The sequence below is a fragment of the Molothrus ater genome, chromosome 6 (genome assembly GCF_012460135.2).
Source record: "Molothrus ater isolate BHLD 08-10-18 breed brown headed cowbird chromosome 6, BPBGC_Mater_1.1, whole genome shotgun sequence".
NCBI lineage: Eukaryota > Metazoa > Chordata > Aves > Passeriformes > Icteridae > Molothrus > Molothrus ater.
In genome coordinates, this window is record NC_050483.2 from 51,530,206 (window position 1) to 51,552,796 (window position 22,591).

A 22,591-nucleotide genomic window follows, 5' to 3' on the forward strand; every position below is an offset into this window, starting at 1 on the left:
ATAGTGTGTACTCTGCAACTACTCTGCAGAGCTGATAGTCAGAGTCACCTGTCAAATGCCATTTTAACTGAGAAACTGCAGGAACCAGAGAGCATATTGATTTCAGAAATAAAGTGTTTGTTCTTTCCAGCAGGAAATTATCACAAAATTTCTGGTTGGCAGAAAAATTTCTTTTCACTTCCCAGATCAATTTTGATTGATCTGGGAAGTGAAAAGAAACCCAAAAACCCAAAATCAATTTTGATTGATCTGGGAAGTGAAAAGAAACCCAAAAACTTCTCCTCCTCCCCCCCTCAAAAAAAAAAAAAAAAAGAAAACAAGATTTCCATGAACCAGAATTTCTCTTCTTCTTCTTCAGCCAGTTTAAATATTTAAATCAGTAAGAAGTAAAAGGGAGAAAAGGAGAGAGGAGTACTGTTAACCAGTATAAAACTTCTCAAGACCTTTAAATTGCCAGACTTGTTTTCCTGTAGTCAGAGATGTTAATACCAGAAGGAACAACAGCAATTTCTTATCTCCACCTTTACATGAGCTGAAGGCTTTACAAGTTACCACATGCCAGCTGAATCAAGCAGTCTTTGTACATCCTCAGCCCTTAAGTAGCACAAGACAATGTGGTTTAACATAACCATTTTTGTTACTGGCTAAACCAAGTTTCATTGCCTTAAATATACCCAGTCTAAATATATAAACACCTCTATTTTACCTATAGAATATCTCAAGTTAGGGACTGACCTCTCATTAACCTGCAGCAATTAAAAAAAATATATATATATATATGAAAAGAAGCATAATTGATTTGCAGCACCATTACTTGGCTGTGGTACTACAGCACCATTAGGAGCACCACATGAGAGCAAGGCTCCCAACTCCCTTATTTAAGGTCTCTTCCCAGGCCATTCTGTGATTCTACAATTCCCTTACACAATAAGCAGGAGCAACAGATGTTCTCTATCAGTTACTGATTAACTGAGCTAATTAACTAATAATTAATTAATTACTGGTTCTATTTACCCAACTGTTTCAGATCAAACTTATGTCTGAGTCTTACGAGAAATCTCTCCCAATCACAAAATGTACTACAGATCACTATTTGAGCACATCACTCTTTTCTATATAAGGATGTGCTGTTATGCCCAGTTTATAGATTCAAAGGGGAACCATATCAAGTTCTCTAAAAGCCATGCAGGAAATCTGTGGTGTAGCAAAGCCTCAAATCCAACAGAATTCTACATCCCTTTTACACACTGATATCTCCTCAATGATCTCTCCTTTGAGACTGCAGTCTGTCTCAGTTTACCAAGTTAGTTGTCAGGAGACCTAGCTTATGATCATTGAAAATAATAAGATTGCTCCTATTGCTATCAACTGGAGCTTTGCAACTAATTTTAACAGGAAGAGGCTCGTTGAATTCAGAAATCTAGAACTACCACAATGCTTCCCTTATATTGCAAACAGAGCAGTAGATTTGTTAACAGTTAGAGGGAATATGTATATACATATGTATGTAATAATGGAAATATGTAAATTTAGAATATGTATGCTGTTGTAACAACATCAGACTTAAGTTTTACTTCGTAGCCAGAAACAACCTGCAGACCCATGAAACATCCTGCATCTGACTTTTCCCTTATTTACTTTCTCAAAGGCCTCTGTTAACTTATCTCTCAGTCCATAACATTCCTAGTCTATAGAGATTTCAAACTGCTACCATTAAAAGGTAACTGCAATGATTTAAAAGGAAAAAATAGCCTACATCTACGGAAATTATTCTATTATTTTACCTTAAAATAGAAATGGGGGGAAAAGGCACATTTCAACACTGAGGTCAATATACAAGAGTCCTAGCTCACCCTCACCATTTGACAGGACTGTCAAATGTAAGGATCAAATATCCCATGGTTTGCTGTGATTAAGGACATGCTCATTTCCCAGCATTTGCTGCAGTTCTGGCAAGTCGTGAGACAGCAGACTTTAAATCTGTAACATGACTGATAGAAGTGTTGTTTTTAAAGGTTGAAAATGTTTTAGCACTAAATATTAAGTCACTCAGAGATTAGAATATGTATGGGATCAATTTTTCACCACATTTCATCAGACTTTTATGCTGTGAAAAATAGTGGGGTTACTCTGGCATAAAACCAATGCAATGGAATGGAGATTCATACCTGTGGTCACTAACATGGCCCAGTTGTATATACAAAAGGATATGGGGGAAAAATATTAAGAAAAGGTGTCAGAGCCCAAACATGTTCTAAAATTACTTTCCAGTGCAACACTAAGTAAAATCAACATTGTTTTTTGATAAACACTTTGGTAGCATTTGTTGGAGAGTCTACAAGTCTCACTTTCCACTCATCATTGGTACTGCAGAATTTGTGTCCCTATCAATTACAGAAAGTTGCCCCATCTTGCCACCAAGATGCAGGTGAGCCTGCAGTAGGACAAACTGTGTAACACAGAGGTCACATGCCATGCAAAGTTACAGATGGAAGTAGATTCCAGCAAAAAGCCTGACAGCATTCTAGCTGTTAGGCTATGCTGTCTCCATTTCAATTCTCTCTCAGACTATTTCTTACTGAATCCAAGACTACCTTTTGAGTTTTGCCCTTGGTTTATGCTCTCATAATAATTACACTCATTTAATGTCAGAGAAGATTCATGAAGGCCACGAGAAGATCAGCCAAGCAGTACAGAAGAAATTTCTGCATTAGACAAAGCTGTGAGACACAAATCATGGAAGATGGTAGTCTGGAGAAAAATGGCTTGGCAAGTTGAAATGAAGGCCCTAAAGTCATAGAATTATAGAATCATTTGGGTTGGGACAACCTTAAAGCTCACAGCCTTCAGTTAGAAAATTCATTTAAATCAACCAAAAACGAGAAGGTCCACATTGCTCTTTGCTCCTATGGGTTTGTTTTCTCCAGTTTAGATCAGCTCTGCCTTTGAGCTCTTTCTGCCAAACTCTTGACAAGTTTAATTTTAAAAACTGACAACAACAAGGAAGCTTTTAACCGTTTTTATATTAATCTACTTCAACTCATTTTTATCTAGCTAGAGGCAGGGTTTAATCAATTACAGGTTCTTTCTCTAAAGAAGGCCTCAGCTCAACTTAACCACAGTTTACACTGTGGCCTACATTACTAAATTCCAATGGCATTTAACTTTTCAAGGTCTTTCTTTACAGTGGTAACACTGAGTTTTACATGATACACAGTCAAGGGTTTAGGAAATGCCAGATGGTTACTCCTGAAAGGATTTACTGATGGACTACGCCACCACTAATGGAAAACTGAAGAGCACACTTAGCCAGAACATTGTCAGACATCAGGATTTCTCACTACTCATCACACACACACAAACAAAAAAAAAACCCTTTCATGCTTACTGGGAAGCTCCTGGAAGAGCCCAGTTCTGCATTCCCTGCAAACCCCCAAATTCCCTTGGATTTCACTAACAATTTTGAGTTGCACAAGCATAATTCCCTCTCCAACAAGTAACTTCTGCCAGAGCCACAAAAGGCATGACTCTACTACAACTGTTAGCCAGAAGATTTAGCCTTCTTGAGCTCAAATTGTCAAGCTATTCTCTAGCTCTGGTAGTTCCAGGTTCAATTCCTGGTAATGATTAGGCCAACAGTTACTTCACAGGGAACCCAGAAACCATCTCTAAGTACTTCAAAAATTCTTAATATAGAGGAACACCTTTAGTTTTATTTTAGTAGGCATAAATGTATACCAACATGCTCTCTCAATATATGATTGGGGGAAAAAAAGCATTGAAAACTGATTTGTAAGAGGAGATGGAGATGAATAATAAATGCTTATATAACACAAAACGGCACATAATATTATAAATCATTAACTGCAATACAAACCAGATGTTGCTGTGTCTGTAACAACCCCACAAATTTCTACTTGTCTGCTACCTCTGGGGTTTTTCTTTTACATATACACTTGCATGTTAAAACTTGCAATTTCCATGGCAAAGACGAATCAAGGAGCTTTTATGTCTGAGCTTATGAGGTTTAATAATTTTCTAAATTTGCCTAGCATAAAACACATAACAGCTTCAAGCAGATGACTCAAAAAATCATATAACATTATCTGTGTATGTATTTACAGTTTATGTTTAGGAGGAAAAACACATTCAGCAAGAGAATGACATCTTTTCAGGGATTTAAACAAAACACACCAAAAAACCAGAGTGGAATTTAGGCTTACAAGCAGGAAGATATACAGCAATAATTGCATAACAGCCTTCCTGATTTTTTGCACTGGCTCAAGGAAGCTCACTGTATAAGCACACACTCTTTGGTACACTGTAGCTAAACACAGAAACTGCTTAAAATCCCAACTCTGGAAAAACTTCTGAAAAAACTTAATTTGAAATTCTGCTGCAGTCAGTGGGACATGCTTATCCATATTTATATGCTTGGCAGCTGAAGACCCAAAAGATCTACAGCAGGTTCCTCTTTCCCCTTGCACATTGAGGTCCTTTCAAACCCCACCAACCATTTACAGAGCTCCAGCTCTCAGCTGAATAAAATGCTTACCATAATCTGGAGAGCACAGTCTAGACAACTCTCATCCTGAGAACATATTTGCTACCATAGGGTACCAAAGTTGTCAAAAAATTGTAAAGAAGTAGAGAATTTCCTTCCCTTTGGAAAGAGTGAAGTCCGCTGCATGTTTTAACTCAGACTCACCCTAACAATTGCTTTTTCCTTCACAAAATGCATTAAAGGCCTAATATCATACTCCATTCCTATAGTGATCAAATTCTACAGACACATAAATTATCAAATATCAGCATGCAAATTCTTACAATCCTTGTTGTCGGGAGCAGTAAAAGCCTATATGTTTATATGTTTAATCAAGATAAAAATTATTATCCAAAGCAATAGGATGACTTGACTTCTGTCTTCATAGAGAAGAAAATGCAAGTTCCTTTTCTTTTTTGCAGAAAAAATAACACTTACTGATGATATACAAATGTTAAGAAAGAAAAGTATGAACAAACAAAAGCTGTTTCATCAAATTCTCTGACAGACACAAAAAGGAAATGCCAAGATGCTTTACATTTATAAGATCCACTTTATGACAAGTAGTTAACCCTTTTAAAATCACAGAATCATAGAATGGGTTAGGTTGAAATAAGCCCTAAAAAATATCCAGTTCCAACCCCCAGCCATGGGCAGGGACACCTACCACTAGACCAGGGTGCTCAGGACCCTATCCAACCTGGCCTTGAACGCTTCCAGGGATGAGGCACAGCTTCCTTGAGCAACCAGTGTGTCACTATCCTCACAGGGAAGAAATTGTTCCCAATATCTAATCTAAACCTGCCCCCTATCAGTTTAAAGCCGTTACCCCTTGTCCTATCACTCCATGCCCTTGTAAAAATTCCCTCTTTTCAATCTCTTTAGGTACTGAAGGTATCTAAAAGTACCTCAAGATCTTTCTTTTTTTCAAGGCATGAGTGATGCTGAAAACCATGAGACTGACTTAACTCATTTCCCTGCATAGTACAATTTGCTTATTCTACAATGGGAAGTTCCCCTTTTTTTTTAGTCGACTTCAAAGTTTATTTTAGTGCAAGATTCTCCTCAGATACAGCAATGTGACCACCTGACCTAAGCTGGAGTGTGGTAATACACATCCATACTGCCCTTCCTCCTGCAGCATCTTTTACAATGTGTGCTCTTCACATGCCAAACACTCTTTCACCGATAAATTCTTTATTGGGAAATTAGGTAAACTGACTAACTATGTGTACCAATTAAGGGTAAAACTGATAAAAACTGTCTAGAGGAACACACAAGCAGGGGTTTATAATAAGAGAGAGGAAGCCTGCTGGAGAGGAAAGAGCAGGGGTAAAGATAAAAATGGTCTCTGAAAATTAGAGCAATTTAATTTCTGTCTGTATATACCATGTATTTGCACTTCACCATGATAATAACAGGACCCACCAAGAAACAGTATCATTGTATGAGGAGAGATACCAACAGTTTTGTACAGGACTCTGCAGGGGAAACTTGTTCAGGAAAGGTCTTCCCCAAGAATCCTACCAGAACCTGCAAGCAGTTTGTAGCTTGCTCCCTGGCAGAGCTCAGACACTCACAAATTGAGATGACAGCTGGGCATGGTTTTATGGAGCCTAGCAAGGCCCACACAGCGCAGTTGGGTGCCTGCATCCCTCTGCAGACCTATCTGCTAGAATTTTACTCAAGTTTACACAGGCCATCTGTGTAACAGCCCAAGTGACGATGCCGGTGCACCGCCACCCACCGCGCCAGTGACTGAGCAGCAACGCCGTCTCGCTCTCTCCAACCACCTCCTGCCACAGATCTCCCCACTACAGCCACTGATTGGGAAACAAAAATCCATGCAGGGCCATTTCTCATGGAAAGCAGAGTTAAACACCGTGGGCACCAATCTGTAAGGCACTGAGGGTCTGAGAGGCAGATGCCCCAGCAGGGACAGATCTGGTACTGGTTAGAGAGCCATAGCCTGGAGTACATTTTGAACAGCTTACATATTGCACAGTTCCTTAGCTACTCCACACTGTGCTTCTGTACACTGCACTATAAAATCTCCCAGTGCAGTAGGTGGGCTGGCTATTTTTAAAGTGCTTTGGATGAGTTTAGGCTGATTATTATGCCTCTTTGATTCTCCTCCTTTTTGCAAAACAGACTGAGTTTTGACTCAGAAATAAATACGTCTGGCAAAAGAAAACAAAGTCAGGCTTTATGTAAAATTTACACTGAACATAAACCTAAGTCTAAGTACAAGGCAAATCATTTTGATAAGTGGTTAATAAGTTAATAAAGATACTATTCATCAACCTACTGGAGTTGAACATTATAGTGATTTATAATTCTCTGGAATGTTTTTTACTGGTGTATTTATAACTGCTTACACCACATGGTCCTCACATGGCTAACCAGCTCTGCAGGATCTGTTTGTTATTTAAGAAAAGCATATTAATGAAATCTTAACATAAAGTGAGTGACCAGAAAATATAGTGACAGATATTATACTTTATAATCCATACATGAACTAAAAAATTTACCAGATCATTCTTTAAATAACTGTTAACATATTGAGCCAACAACAGTAATTCATACATATTAAATAAACAAGAAAGTAAAGGTTACAATGGAATACTGTTCTATTGCCATAAAAGTGGAACCTAGTGAGCTCCAAAGCTCACAAGATGCTGCTGAATCCATTCTCAGGTTGAAGAGTTTGAAGCTCAGCCTCAGGAAGTGCTTTAATTCAAAGTTAATTTAATAACAAAATGTCTTATTAATTCTTCCTGGCAGGTTAGAGGAGGCTGTTGTATGCACTATCTGTGTCCTTTGCCATGCAGCTGGCAGCAATGCTGGACTTTCCTAGGGCTCTGCAGGAGCACCTCAGGAAGACCTCACCACTTTTCACTACAGCAGGCACTCAGGGATCAGACTGCACTCCCAGTTGCTGCAACAGAAGGGTTATGAACTCTTGCACTTCCACAAGTCCATTTCAAACAGACATTCAGTGCCAGTAGTCTTGCACAAAAGCTTGTTTGCAGATTCAGAAAATGAACAGAAAAATAATGCAGTTGCTCTCATGTCAAAATTTAACTGGACTCTAAATATTTTAGGATCCAAGGTCCTAAAATTCACATCCAAATATAGATGTAGACACATAAGGAATAAGGTAATTTCAATACAAAGATAATTCCTAGAACATTGCTTGAGCTTTATTGACTGGTTAGAAAGACAAACTAAACAGCCAGCTTATCCTGGAAAGAATGAGACCTTTTTTCCAAATGACTGTGATCTGTTTATTGGGACACAAGACAGGACCCAGCATATCTAAACTGCATGCACCCTCTGGGTCTGAACTTTGGTTACCTTCCTCCTTGTCTCTATTCTTTTGAGATCTAGCACTAGCTGTATTAATACTTTTCCCTAGTTTCATCTAGGTGGCTTAACTTTGAACTGGAGCAGAGCAGAGGAGACTTGTTTGCACAGTAGACCCCAACCTTCAACCGTACGGCAACAATTAACAGCAATTTCTGTCACCACCTCTTTGCACTGAATAGATATCTCTGAGCAAACAGACCCTTGCACAGTAGCCCCAGGAGCCTGAGAGGCTGCAGAATCATCAGTAAGAAAACCCACAGTCCAGAGTCTGACATGAGCTGGGTAGACTAACTAAAGTTACATCACAAGCTCAAATGAAGTTGAACAAAGTGCAGCTACAGGCAACACCTCTGTTCTGTTTCCAGATCAAATAATAAGTTGTTTGTGTGTTTGAACACTTCAGTTGTTTGTTTGTTTGCTTGTTTGTTTTGCATCTCTTTCTGAGACCCTCTTTGTCTGACCTGAGTGTACTCCCAAGAGTTCTATCTGGACCAGTATATTTCTCACTGCAAGTGCTATATCAGCAGCTTAGCACATTGGAGAGCTTCTTTCTAAATTCAAAATTGCCCTTGTACTTGGAGGCGTATAGAATGTACTTGAGAGCATCACAGGCATATCAGTTTTCTCTCCGTGTAGCCAAGGATGACGTTGCAGGGTACCATCTAAACCATCCCACTTGCAATGTAAATAGTCCAGCACTGCTTGCCTTCTATGCACATTGTGGACATCCCTATGACATGCAGTGACTGCAAACCTTTCTGCTGGTAAAGATGAAATGCTCACCCACAATCCTATGGCTATATGGGACCACACCCAGTCAAAACCTGGTATTTCTGCAGCACAAACAGACCCTGTGTGCTTATAAAGCTTGGAGCATTTTGATATAGTTCTGCATCATTTTGCAAAGTTGTAAAGTCCTCCAGGACCACATAAAGCCTCTGGAGAAATGGGGGAAAAGGCAGGAATGGGAGGTAAAAAAATTAAGAAATTACTAGCAGTAGTCTGTGAACTTCATGAACCTATTACAGAAACCCCAGACACAAAATGCAGTTTAGGGCTAAATTCCAGCACCCATTACTCACCCTACTTTTGAAACATGAGTAAGTCATGTGTGGAATAAGATACTGCTCTGTATGAGACATCCGTGGTTCAGTATAACCTGGACCACACTGCATGAGGGATTCTCTGTCCCAAAAGCAAAGAAGCAAATTGAGTGAAAAAGAAAGTAAAAAATATGACAGTGTGAAAGTTCCAGGTAAACAATATCAGAAGAAAAAAATATGAGTTATATATATATACCCTGAACTCTGATTTCAGAGTAGATACAGATGTTGTTGTCAAGCATTTGCCATGGGGTAGATGATTTTGTTGGACCTTCTGGAGGGAGAAGGGAGAAAGAGTGGTCAGATATTTTTTATCATCTTTAAAATTACTGGAATTTATTTCCAACTTTGTTCCAGCTGCAGCTTATTTTTTTTTCCAAGATTCTAAGCATACCCTACCCGATGTGTGGGCTCGGCAGGCTTTAGAAATGCAAAAGAAACAAATTAGGGAATTGTCTCTTGCTTTTTCATTCTGTCTTTACTTTCTCAATCTTTCACCATTTCACACAGATTCCAAGCTGTATCCCCACTGAGAAATGCAGGGCATGTTAAATAAGGAGTAGTTTGATCACATAACAAACTCTGAACACAGCTGTCTCCACAGTCAGTGGTCTGGTCTCCTCCTCTCCCATCCCATCACCAGTCATTCCACTGCAAGCCCCACATTTCCTATCTTCCTTCTGTGCCCTCCAAACTCTCTCTTCTTCCCTTTTCTTCTTTCACTTGCTTCTCTGCCTCCTGTATACACGAGGACCCACCTCCACACTATCATACTCAGTTTCTCAATTAAAAAGGTGACATTTTGTATAAAAATAAAAAACTCAGAAATTGTGAGCAATGACAAAGGAGGTAAGACTTCAAGAATAATGCACCAAGGAAGCAAAAATGTCTCTATTGGGCCAGTGTAATCTCTCTGTCATGGCCTAATGACAAAAAAAAAAAAAAAAAACAAACTGAAAATGCTGTTTGGAGCCTAACCTGATAAGTTCCCAAAATTCCCAGTTAGTTGTTTGGGAATTTCCTGTGTGGCACCCAAACTACCATGTTTCATATCCATACATAAATTTCCTCAATTAATTTTTCAATGCCCTCTCATTTTGTATTTGAGAGTAACAGTAATTAATTGTTGCTTGAATCTTTTCACAGAACTAATTCACAGTGCTTCCATTAGCAGCTTGTATGACTGCTGAAATACCACATCCAATCCATACAACCATAAAGTTTTGTTTCACATCCAGTCAGTACTCACAAGCTGGTATTATCTTCCACAATAAAGCCAAAACAGCTATCATTATATCAGGTCTATTTTCTAGCTTCAAGCAAGTGTATAAGGGCAGCTTTGGAAAATATTCTCAGAGTACCTTTTGCAGTTCATTACTCTGTAGTGCCAATGGTCATGTAGTGCAAATTAACTTGTATGTTTTTGGATGTAAGCCTGACAGTGAATGTCAACCACAGCCCAGACTATACACATTCACAAATCATTGTAATACATATAATAATGCTTTGTTAAGTACAAGTCTTAAAAGAGGGTTAATGTTGCCTTAAGTAGATCAGATGAACAAGGCAGTCACTGCAGCAGTTTTAGCCTACTTCTTAAGAGTTACTGGACAGCATGTGATGTATCTATATGCAGAACAGTGCTTGTATTTGGAAACGTGATTTTCAAGAAATTTCAAGTTTTGTTTTTCTAGAATTTGTGTCATTTCTGCAGCTGCATATCATAGGGTTTTCAAAATGGGTTGACTCAGACACACCCAAGTATTCTTGTAGGGGTCTGTTATTTACAAGCCATTCTGTTAAAATGGCAGTTATGATTTGGCTATACTCATTACTTTGTTTTCATTGTCTTCACATACTTTCATGTGTCTTTGTCTTGATACTGCTAGGCTTCCTAGCAACATGGAGAAACTTAAGATTTGCTCCTTCAAAGAACTCATGGCCCCAACCCAAAGAGTCCCACTGACCCCAGTGAATTTTAAGGTTAAACAGACAGAACACCTTCAAGAGCAACAGCAAATTCTAAGTCTGAATTAGAGGGATAATACAGTCTATCCTTGCAATTTTCTGCAACAACAAACCTTCACAGTGGCTGAAATCGTGACCTCACTAACACTGACTAACCCTCTCTGGAAGAATTCACTAATATGGTTCCACTGGTACATGCACCTTACAAGTTAATTCACTTCTGCTTTTATTTGCAATTTGAGAGCCAGATGCCTAGAAAATTACCAGAATGTTTACTCCTTAAAAACAAGTATTAAAGACAGATATGAGGGATGGAGAATCCTGAATATATAAACTAAAAAGCTTAAGCAGTCAATTCCAATTTTTCATATATCTGACACAATTTTCTTAATTGTTGCATCACAATTTACTAACAAGGCATTTGTCTTCTTCATTTATTTTCTTTCCCTTTTTTTCCTTTAAATTCACAGCTGCAAATCAATGCAAACTCATTCAGCGATTACCCAGGAGAAAACTTCTATTTTGTAAAGTGAACATTGTGCTTTCAGGACCTCTCATTTTTAACAATGTTACACCCTTGGGCCTTTCTGTCTTCCAATTCCTAGCTTGAAAGCTTGCATTCTCACTAGCTGTCCCTTTTTAAGTATGCTTTTGTAAAACTGCACTGAAGTGAAAAAATGTTCATGAAGAACTTTGGTTTATTATTTTAAATAGCAAAGCCTGCTATTTAAAATACCTGCCTCAATCCAGGTATCTTATCGATTTTTTTTTTTTTTTTTTTTACATTTTGGCCAAAAATATCAATCAAATAAAGTAATTCTCAGTTTCCTATGTTACAGCCAACAAACTGATTACATTATTACTGGATAACATCACCTCTCTGGAATTAGGCTGCTAGCTGAGGTTTTATTATAGTAGTGAATTCACACTGCCATGGTTAGCAATGTCAGCATTTCAATTAAAATAGTCTCTTCCTCCTCCTCCTCCTCCTTCGCCTATCTTTTCTCAAAGGGCTGAAATTTGGACTTAAAAATGAACTTAAGGTAGAAGGACTGACAGCATAATCCATGTCACTAAATCCATGGCTTATCATTTTAGCACATTTCTGACAAGTAGCTTTAGAGTATTTTTAAGTAAAGGCCCGACTTCATGCCTTCATCCTCTATCCAAAACTTGAGCGTGTACGCAGAGTATGTCACACTCATTACCATTCCCTTTGTGGCTTGAGCTTCTTAATAAATGAGCTTTTAATAATCCCCTCATTTCAGGGAGCCACTGCTTTTAAAACTGTGCATCTAGCAGACAGCTTGGACTGAAAGACTTGTGTTTCTACAGCTTCGCTTCAAAATTCTGTTTCAAAACAGGGATGTCATGCACGAAGCATGTTTCTCAAAAGCACTGCTGGTGCTGCGGCACGCAGTGCAAAGGATCTGAAAGCACTCCACCTGAGAGCTCTGAGAAAAGGTGCGAGACCCGCTGCAGGCTCGCCATGAGGACATCCTCCATACGCTTTTGCTGGGACGTGCCAGGAGGGCTCCATGGAAACCGCAGGCAGCTAAAACCCAGCTGCGTGTTTGCCGAACAGGGCAGAGCACAGCGGTGATGACACCGACGCTGCCCGTCACTCGGACTCCGAGTCCCTGTCCCCGTGTGCGCCCCGCGTCCCCTCCCCGCCCCGCGTTAAGGTTCTGTGTTTGCCTTTGTCCGTGTGCGGGCGGGCGGCTGTCCCCTGGGCACACGCCGGGCACACCTCGGGGACAGCGCGGGGCCACGGCCGGGACTGCGCTCGGGGCCACGGCCGGGGGTCGGCCCGGGCCCGGCCCGCCCGCCCGCACAAGCCCTGGCGCCGAGGGACCGGCCACCCCCTCCCGGCCCCGACGGTCACTTACGGTGGGGGCGGGTGCCGCCGGGAGCGCTGCCGGCCGCGGGGACGGACCCCGGCCCGCCTCCGACAGGGGTGCCGGCCGGGAGGGGGGCGGCCTCCCGTTCGGTGTCGGAAGGGTGAATATTTGCCGGAAACCCGGGCGTTTATTCCACTTGGCAGAAGCGCAGGGGGTCGGGGAGGGGGCAGGGGTGCGGCGGGTGGCACGCGGTGCCCGGGGAAGGGGGCGAAGAGCGGGGCCCGAAGTGCCCGCTCGCCTCTCCACTGTCGGATCCGCTACCCGGCGGCTGCCGCCGTGAGTCACCCCCGGCCGAGGCAGCGTCAGCCTCGCCGCGGCGTTGGCAGCCAGACGAGCCGCGGCGCGGAGCCGCCGCTGTCCTCGGATGAACCCGGCGGGGCTGCCAGCGCCAGCCGAGTGCGCGCAAGGCGAGAGCCGAGGCTGTGCCGGCGCGGCGGCGTGCGACACCCCTGCGGCGGGGATGGCGGAGACGGGGCGGGGGGCGGGAGCGGGGGGGGGCAGCCCCTCGGCGGCCGGGCCGGAAAGGTAAGCGTGGGACAGGGAAGGTGCGGCGGGGGCACGGTCACGCAAAGGGCACGGTGCGGGGGGGAGGCGCTGCCCCCAGGGCCGCGCGTCCCCGAGGATGCGGCTGTGGCGGCCCAGGGCTAGAGGAGGAGGCGGAGGGGGGCGTGGGGGGCGAAAGCCCCTCCGCTCCAGGCACGGGTCAGATGGCTTCCGACAGCGGGGATGCTCGTCGGTGCGAACGGCAAACCGCACACGGGCCCTGTCCTGTTGAAAAAAGAAAAAAACAGCATCCTCTGCCCCGCGGCGCAAAGATCCGGCTCCTCTTGGGCGAAAGGTGCCTCGTTGCCCAACAGCCTTATCTCCCTTCTCCTGGCCGCGGGGAGCGGCAGGAAATCGGGGCAGCTGCCAGCAGCTGCTGGCGATGTCTCGAAAGCCGCAAGCAGGGTCACGGCCGCTGCCGCGCTCCCACCGCCGTGTCCCGAGGTGGCGTAACCCGGGGAGGGGGGTTCATGGGCTTATCCATAGCCTCTTCCTTTGCTCCCACCTGTCATCTTTAGTTTTTCTTCATTTCTTTGCTGTCCGCCCACCCCATCCCCTACAGCTGGAGTGACCGAGTCCCTAAGGACAAGGCAGGTTGCCCACGCGAAAGCACGGAGAGTTTGAACCCCGGGAGGACATCTTCTGCCCTCTGCCCCTGCCCCGGGCGTTCCCAGCGCCGCTTTCCGCGGGGCTTTCGACGAGCCCTGGGCACCGGACTGGGCTCTGCCGGGGGCGGTGAGGCACCGCGTTACCCCCGAGGAGCCGAGCTGGGAGGTAGGATGAGCCGGGGAAAAGCTCGACATCAGGGAGACGAGAGCCGGGAAAAAGGCTTTTAAGGAAATTCTCCCTCGGTGATGTGAGGTCGGGTGGGAGGGACGGAGCCCCCTCTTGGCTCCGGGAGGGAGAGACCTATCCGCACACGCAGATCAGGTCATCGCAGTGCAGCAGGTGCTTCCGAACCCCTTCGCTTCTTCCCCCCGCTCCGTCTCTGAGAACAGCGCGGGAGGGAGCCCAGAGACACCACCTTAATAGCCGTAATAATTAAAAACAACAACAACAACAACAAAAACCCCCTTCTGCCTGGCCTTAATGATCCTTTACACACATTCCCCAGCCGCTCCCTCCCCCGTCCCCCCAGTGAAGGGCACTGATTATTCGCACTCCTCTGTTTGCCGAGAGCGCAGCCTGATGAAAGGACTTTATCCTCGAGTGACTCCATCGCTTGCTCCTCCTCCTCTCCCCAGCCTCGCTTCCCTCTCAGCCCTAATTGGGCTCTTGCTAATATGATTAAAGCCCAGTTAAATGTTTCTTGATAAATCTTGTCAAGAGAGGATCCCCCTCGTCCCCTCCCCTCTCTGTCGGTTGTCAGAAGCCCGGTTATAGACAGGACATGCCCGGCTCCTGCTGTTCATACGCTGGTGGGAAGTTGGCATTTCACAATTGTTCCTTTAACAGGGTTGTTTTGGAGCCGGTCCTGGGGATTGTTCCTCTTTAGGCCGGGCTTGCTGATAAGAACCGCCCGTGGCTTTTATGTAACACGTTAGGATTTGGTCCCAAAATCGCACGGTTTCTTTAGCCTTTTATTTCATACCCACCCTCCCCCTCCTGCTCTCGCTGCTCTTAGTAGCCTGTTCCCGGAAAGGCTCTTGCTCGATGTGAGCCGGCCAGGCGCGATCGCCCGTGTAAAAGCCGCGCAGGTCCCAGCGGAGCTGCGCGGGGGCGGAAGGTGCGCACCGGGGCCGCTCCCGCCCCCGCTTCCCGGGAAAAGCCCGTTTTCTTCGGCTCCTCTGTCCGCGCTCGGAGCCCTCGGGCGAGGCTCTCCCTTTGCTGCCCCTCGTTGTGTGGGGCGCCCCGATCCCCCGCAGGTTTTGCGGCAGCACCACGGCAGCGGGCGCGCTCTGCCCTTCACCTGCGTCTGTTTCCTTGTGGTTTCACTACAATTGTACTCGGGGGTTAAACCCTATCCCGCCCCCGTTATCCCTAGGGGAATGTGGTTGAATTCGTAGGAATTAGGAACCAGCAGTCGGCGTTGGAGGGTGAGGGTGGTCCCCCGGGCGCCGGGCCCCCTGCGGCCAGCCGCGGGCTGGCAGCGCTGCGCCGGTGCTGGCGGTGCCGGCCGGCTCCCCCACAGTTCGGGGGGGCTCCTTGGTGGGCCTGTTGGCTCGTTTCCACTTTGGTGTTCGGTTTTCTTTGGGGTTTCAGAGGTCCGGCAGGGTCTTTTCGAGGGTGTTTGGTGGCTGCTTCTTCAGCTTTACTGGGTTTGGAGGCTGCGGGGGCTGTAGCTGTCGAAGGGGGATGGGGACGGGCTGCTTGCTCCCCTGTCGAGCCGTGCAGCCACGGCCTGGAAGCTCTTCGATCCGCGGCTGGAGGTGACATTCCCGATGGCTCACCCGGCCCTGGCTCCAGCAGCAGCCCGTGCCCCCCGTACCGGCAGAGCCGCTGCCTCACCGCGTTTCCACGGGGGGCACACACTGCCTTCACCGGTGGCAAGCAGGGACAGGGGTGGCCGAGGGACACGGACCGCTGCCTCTGTTCCACACCCGGCGAAGTGCTCCCGAATCCCTCCCGCTCGCCACCGTTCCAGCCCCACAGGCTGCTCCTCTTCGTGCCCGAGGCTCTTCCTGGGGACAGGCGGCGGCGCTGCCCCGTCCGCCCTCGGGGCCGCCGCTGCGGGGACGGGCCTGCGGGAGGCAGCGGAGGAGAAAGGTCAAAACCAAAAAACGAAAAATCACCCCCAGCCCTGGGGAGCGCAACTCCAACAAAGGCGCTTGTTCCCTGGGCAGGGGAAAACCCGAGCCAAGGGGCAGAACAGCGATGTCCGTCCCCGCCGAGCCCCGCTGCCTCCTGCGGGCGGCGGAGCCCGGGGCCGCGGGGCCGAGCCCGGCGGGGCGGGCGGGGGGCGCGGGGCCGAACCCGGGCGGGGACCTGCGTCCCGCCGAGGCTTCTCCTCCTTGCTCCGACCCCGCGGAGCGTCGGCCCGCCTCAGGCGAAGTTTCAGCCGCGGTTTGAGGATGGTTCCCTCTCCCTACTCGTTCCTTCCCTTCTCCCCTGTGTGTTCCCCCACCGGGGGGGTCTGGGCTAGTGCGAGACCACAAGAGCTGCGGCCCCTTTGGCCCGGGACTGTGGATTTACCCGAGAAGAGTCCTAAATAAGCAGCTGTTTGTGCTCTAGCTGGAACGCTGGAGGCTTTCTAAGAATGGCGCTTTTCTTACACGAGGGTTGGGGTTTTTTAATTTAATTTTATTTTTATTGGTACATCGAACCAGCCTACAGCATTGCTGGCATCTTTCCACCAGGTGTCTGGGGCTTAGAGAAAAATTCAAATGAATCTGAAAATTGTGAGACAGTTTCCCTCCCCTTCTCCCAAATAAAATATAAGAATTGGTACAAACTGTCCAGGAAGGGATTCAAGATGGAAAAGAAAGCACCTTCACTCCACCAGAGTGGTGAGGACCCAGAAAGGCCTTCCGCAGTCAGGAAGGAATCAAAGCACCTGGAAGATGGAATTTGACTGGTTTGAGAAACAGCTTCTGAGATGTGGTTACCACCCACAGCAAGGAACTTGACCCCATGATCCAAAATATCCCTTTTAATACTCTTCCTAAAAAATAATAATTTGCCTTTCTATACACCAAAAAAAAAAAAATTCAAGTACATTGCACACATAAAACTACTCTGCTCCACAGCATTCTTGTAGGTACGAGTCCCTATTCCCATTCTACAGAGGATTTGCTGGTTTGCTCCAGGGGTCACACTTGGAGCTGGGGGCACTTGCTGGGTCCTGAGACCCCGAGCTCCCACCACCACCCAGCACTGCTCTGCTCACTGAATCCCCCCTGAAACTGATGCTGTTATATCTGCAAATATAGGGGGCTGCTTTGCAAGACCCAGTAAACATCAATTCTGGATGTTGTTTTAAATCAAGTATATGGTATGAGGAAACAGACATGCAACTGGGGGGGTTAGGTTTTAAACTCTCCGTGTTTGACTGTTATCATTATTTACTTAAACACCACTTAGTCTTAATAAGTAGTCCTTGTTACTTTTAGAAGAACCTAGCTGAACTGACTGAAAGATTTTCTACTCACCTGACTTACAAAACAACCGTTTTCTGTCTGAATAAACTGAGAGGACTGACTGATGCTCATGCTTTCGATGTAGACAGCAAAAGCTAGACTCAAATCTACTTGCTTTTCTTATGCAAATCTTCTCACTGGATTAGAAGGGAAAGTAAACAGCAGTCCAAACTTAAGATCTTTTTTCTTTTTAGAGGCAGCCTGTTGTATAAATCTGAAATAGAAACTGTTTTCATTTCAAGATCAAATAGAAGCTATCTAGTGAAGCTGACAAACAGGGCAGTATAATCTGTTTGCATTTTTGTGAAAAGGATAGCTCTGGTTTGGTTTCAAGGCAAGGAACTTTTAAATAATATTTAACGAAATAATTGACCTTGATGTTTAAACTACAACTTCCTTCATGTCATTAAGCTCACTGGTTTTTAAAAAAAATGTTCAGTATCTGAACTCTGGCGTTCATTCTACTAATCTCATAATAACATTTGTTTCTTGTGGAATTTTGTTTGATGAACTCATGGTGAAAGAGGAGAGAAAGAGTTCAGAACAACATGAGCTTTACAGCTCATTTATACTTTTTCTCTCTGAAAAAAATAGCAAAAACACCCTTATGCAGAATGACTTTTCAGGAACAATTTCTCAGATGGATGGATCAAGAAGAAACTTTCTACAGCTGAACCATAAGCCTTGGGACAAACTGTTCTTTTAACATGTATTCTGACTTTTAAAAAGTATTCCAGTCCTTGACTACAAAAAAATGATTTTGTGGAGTTTGTCCTCGTGATAACTAGGCTCTGAGTCTGCTTTTGAAATGTGAGAGAAATGGAACTAACTCCATAAAGTGTGTCTATCACATAAAGCTTTAAGGACAGCCTAATTCACACTATATCCTGCTCTTTGTTCAACTGACAGATTTTCAACTGCAGAAAGAGGCATATATCTGGGGACTGCTATTATCTAAGCTAAATATGTACATTTTGGATCAGTTCTATTTTATTTGAATACTCACAGTTTCTGTTTGGGGATCTTAAGCATGAAAGGATTGCAGTGATGTGCATTTTATTAACTATCCATCATTCTTTGTAGATGCACAAAGGTGCATAAACATACACATTTACTAGTCTCTCTGCTCTGCAAGAGTTCAGAAAATTACATGCAAAATTATTTCGAATAAAAGCAAACAAGGAACCAAACAACATACACATTACCATACAAGAAAACAGGGAAACAAACAAGGTGGGGAGAAATTACAGCAATAAATGAACAGAGTTTAACTTAATTTTTATTTGTTTGTAAATGAAAAATACCACGACAGAAGTGGATTTTTTTTTCCAGTCATGTGATCCTTGAATTGCAAAACACTGATATCTACCAAAACACTGTTTTGTACCCTGCACATTGTGTACTCACTCATAGATGAAAGCTCTTCCTTTTTCCCTGTTGGCACACATTTTTTTCTCTCCAATGAGTACCTACTTCCAGAAGAAGTATGACAAATCAGGTTGCTTTACTCCCGACAAAGGACACGTAGTTAACATTTCCACTGATAAACAATATTTGAATTCCCACCCCAGGGTACAAACAGTCAGCTCAATAATGTTTTAAGACCTGGTATCTACAGAGCATGGTGGTGTTACACAACTGGAGATGTGATGTTATCTGGCAATCTGAGCAGGGTCACACTGGTCATGGGACAATACAAATTCTGTGTCAGTCATCGTGTTGATGCAGGTTTTCTCAACTTCACACAAGTATTATTCAGTACAAGCAAGAGTAAATGGTCAGAGCCATCTCCCATCTCATCACTGTCCTCTGTGTCTGCCTCCCCTGTGGCTTACTTGGCATAGGACATCCCTCAGAGCATGCCATGGCAGTCCCTCAGGTTCCTGTCCCCAAGTGACTAACTGGTGTGTGGGACACAGGGCAGCACCCACGTCACACCAATGATGTGTTTGCAGGAGGTACAGCCAAGGGGCACTTTCTGTTACCCCCTTAATACAATCCCCCATTGTGACTCAACACTAGCAAGGGAAGGGAGGAGGCACCCCCTGTCCTGTGGGGTTATCATGCTGTTCCCCTCCACAGGTTGCCTCTGTGCCTGCCAAGTTATATTTCTACTTATTTCTACTTATGCAGCTGCTGCTCTTCACTTTTACATAGAACGAGAATGTGGCACCTGGGCATGGCAGTTCTTGACCTGATAGACTCCAGATGCTGCAACAGAGTAGTAGCTGTCATTAAGCTGTAGTTACTTGCAGAAGCTACTGACTCTACTTATTTTTTTTTTTTTAATATTATGAGCTTCAAAGAAAATAGTACAGTAGCTCTTCCCAGTGAATTGGGTGCTGTGCCAGCCACAAGTCACATCAGACCTATAGCCTGTGTGTTTTGGGGTATGCAGTCAGCATCTAAGCTGATACATCTTTTCCCAACAACCAAACTTAGCTTGCAACACACAGGCAGAGACAGAAGATGGCATTTCTGTCATACAGGGCATACATGCTCTTTCCATCTTCTGCTCCTCTGTTGATGATTTGTGAGGAACCAACCTGGCATACTGCCTCAGCCCAGGGAGTGAACTTCCTCTCCTCAGCACAGGCGTTAAGCAGGCAGCTGTGGAAAACCAAACTTCTCTGTGAGACTGAATGCACTGTTCTTCCATATTCTCCTGAGAATGTTTTACCTTGAGATTGTGCTAGACTGTGTGAATTCTCAGCCCAATATTTATATCAACATCCCCCACTCTTGATTAGGAAACCAGAAACAGTGACTGTGTCCTAAATTTCATCAGTCTCTGGTTATCTTGCTTTAGTCTTCTATCCTAAAAATGTTTATCAGGCATGGTTGTTCTTTGTATCCTCTGCTGAACTGGTATAGAACATTTCTGCACACTGCAAAAGAAGCAATGAATATTTCCCCCTGTGCTAAATTCAGTGGTTCTTATGGAAATCATGTCAGTCAACTTGCAAAGAGCTTCAGGGTCTGTAGGTAACATGAGCTTAAACAACACCTGCCTGGATACATCTCCTTACCTTTTCCTCCAAACATACCTGTGGGTCTGTCAGAGAACCCTGGGGAAGCTGTAGCCACGATGAAGGTGCTAAGGGTGTGAATCCAGAGAGGATTAAGGCTGCTAGCCACTGCATCATGTCCCTGCTGCCTGCGCCTTACTAAAGCACTAAAGTCTTGTGACTGGCATGTCCTCCACTTCACTGGGTTACATGACACATGCCAGAAAATGTGTCAACCCACTCCCCATCTCTTCAGCATTATTAGCCTGGGGAGGGAAACACAGCCAAAGAACACGCACACAACTTTGACAGGTTCTGCCTAATCCACCCACATAATGACATTTCTTATGCTAAGTGCCAGAGCGGTGTAGGGAGGCCACTGTCTGTACCAGCTGCTGGCAAGTCAAAGTTAGTTTCATGGTTATGTTTAAGATATAGCCTGATGTTACGTTAAGAAGTCTTTGTCTCCTGTGGTGCAGTGCTCAGAGAATGACATCAAAAGCCTTCCTAATTCACCCCCTGGGTCATCTGATTATAGGCATGGCACAGAGCCATGCTGCCCCAGGAGCCCATGAGTCAGGGTGACATCCATGACTATCCTCTTAGTCCGTGGAAGGAAGTAACGTGCCCTGAGCATGAAACAACCAGGAGTAGATTACATCCTTCCTTGTGTCAGCTTAGCCCTGCTGGCTGTTGGGGCAGGCACTGGGGAGGCAAGAGCAGCCTGTGATTCCCCAGCCTTGCTCCTCCCCACCCTTACCTCAGGGAAGCTGTTTCTCCCGTGCTGGGACACGCCATGCAGGCAAACCACACGAGAGGGTTTTGCTCAGCCAGGCAAGGAAGAGGACGCTCAGACTCTCTTCTCCAATGTGGTGCAGGGTTACATCACACAGTGAAACATCCATCCCTCCTCCAACAGGCCAGGCATATCTGATCATGAGGGTGCTGTGTGTTCTCCATCCCCTGGCATTTATTCTTGTAATTAGTCTATCTGTTTCTGATTTATTTATTTTCAGGCAGTCTTCTGCACCCTTGCTCCCTCACTTGGGCATATGGGGCAAACCACAGACTTGCCCTTAAACTACACAGAAAAATAAAATCAGAAACAGACTAACCACAAGAATCAATAGCAAGGGACAGAAAGCACATGATTGGATAGTGGAGCTTCCTTCAGAGATCCATCTGCCTTGAAATGTGATGTAACTAGGCTCACATACCACATCTGCAAAAGGGGGTAACAGATTCATCTTCATAACCTGACTGGCAGGGTGAAACCATGCTGGTTCAGAGAAGCCAAGGCATGTTTAAAAATCACTTCTAAGGAAGAAAAAGAAGTCCATTTTGTGTTCACAGAGCTAAAGCAATCACTTTCAAGTCTGACGTGATTCCTGTTAGTGTTATTGTTGCTTCCTAGAATTTAGGCTTGAATTTGGCAGAAGTCGAGAAGCCAAGGCATACACAGAACCCTTTGTGAGAATCAGTGTGTCTGGGTGCATGGGCCAATTCTTTTCTGAATAAACACCAGTCCCTGGGCTGCTGGGTGAAGTGTCGATATAAGATGGCAGTCAGACAGGTAGGCTCATACCCATAAGGTAAGGCTATTTAGGGATGCAAGTCACCTTTTTTCCCTACAAATAAACACAAATAGACAATGAACCACACCTCCCAATGCTAAAAAAATATTTTTGTTACCTTCCATACTGTTCCTTGCTTGTCTCCCAAAAGTAGCATCATTGCCTGGGAGAGGGTATCAAGACATTAATCAAAAATAGATGAGCAGTACAAAAAATGAAGGACAAGCAGACAAGTATAAATATCTTCCTGCATATCCAGAATACAGAAGCTGTCTGAAAACCTTGTGATTAGAGCAAATACACTCAATCCAGCCATACAGATAGTGTGCCCTGCTGTCATTCCTATACTGAGCATCTCATTGGATACCCTGTGATTCTGCAGCCCTCCATCAGGTGAATGATGTGAAGTCATTGTTCATGAGATAGATCAGACAGTTCAGAAACCCTCCAGACAGAAACCTCTGCTTGTTTCTAGCTAGGAAGAATAAATCTTTTCTTTTGGGATC

At 44.8% G+C, this 22,591-nt stretch overlaps 1 long non-coding RNA gene across 1 annotated transcript in view; it reads right to left on the bottom strand.

Moving 5' to 3' along the window:
- The window catches only part of LOC118687087 (uncharacterized), a 39,590-nt gene extending 26,464 nt beyond the window's left edge, over positions 1 to 13,126 (bottom strand). Inside the window, exon 1 of the long non-coding RNA XR_004980287.1 lies at positions 12,873 to 13,126. This is a non-coding gene — a long non-coding RNA (uncharacterized LOC118687087). The remainder of the gene's footprint in view (positions 1 to 12,872) is intronic.
- Positions 13,127 to 22,591: the final 9,465 nt, after the last annotated feature.